The sequence below is a fragment of the Eptatretus burgeri genome, chromosome 5 (genome assembly GCF_056783735.1).
Source record: "Eptatretus burgeri isolate ZD-2024b chromosome 5, Ebu_testis_v1, whole genome shotgun sequence".
NCBI lineage: Eukaryota > Metazoa > Chordata > Myxini > Myxiniformes > Myxinidae > Eptatretus > Eptatretus burgeri.
In genome coordinates, this window is record NC_140965.1 from 9,466,899 (window position 1) to 9,467,312 (window position 414).

Below are 414 nucleotides of genomic sequence, written 5' to 3' on the forward strand. Positions count from 1 at the left end.
TATATATATATATATATATATATATATATATATACACACATACAGTATATATGTTATATATACAGAAAACAGCTTGGCTATATATAAATATAGCCTGGTGTTGGCATAGTGGTTGGGGTAGCGGCTTGGGATCGAAAACGTCCTGAGTTCAAGCCCCGTTGGCCGCTTTAATTAATACACACCAGGAGGTTGACTCAGCCTATCATCCTTCTGAGGTTGGCGAAGTGAGTACCAGTGTACTGGGCCCGGTGTATGCCCTGGTTAGAATCTGTATACCATATCCTTGTGTCATAAGAGGCAACCAGGGTTGCGTCAGGAAGGGCATCCAGTGTAAAACGTGTGCAAAATCATTATGCGGATCATAACGGATGATCCGCTGTGGCGACCCCTAACGGGAACGGCAAGAAACAGCAT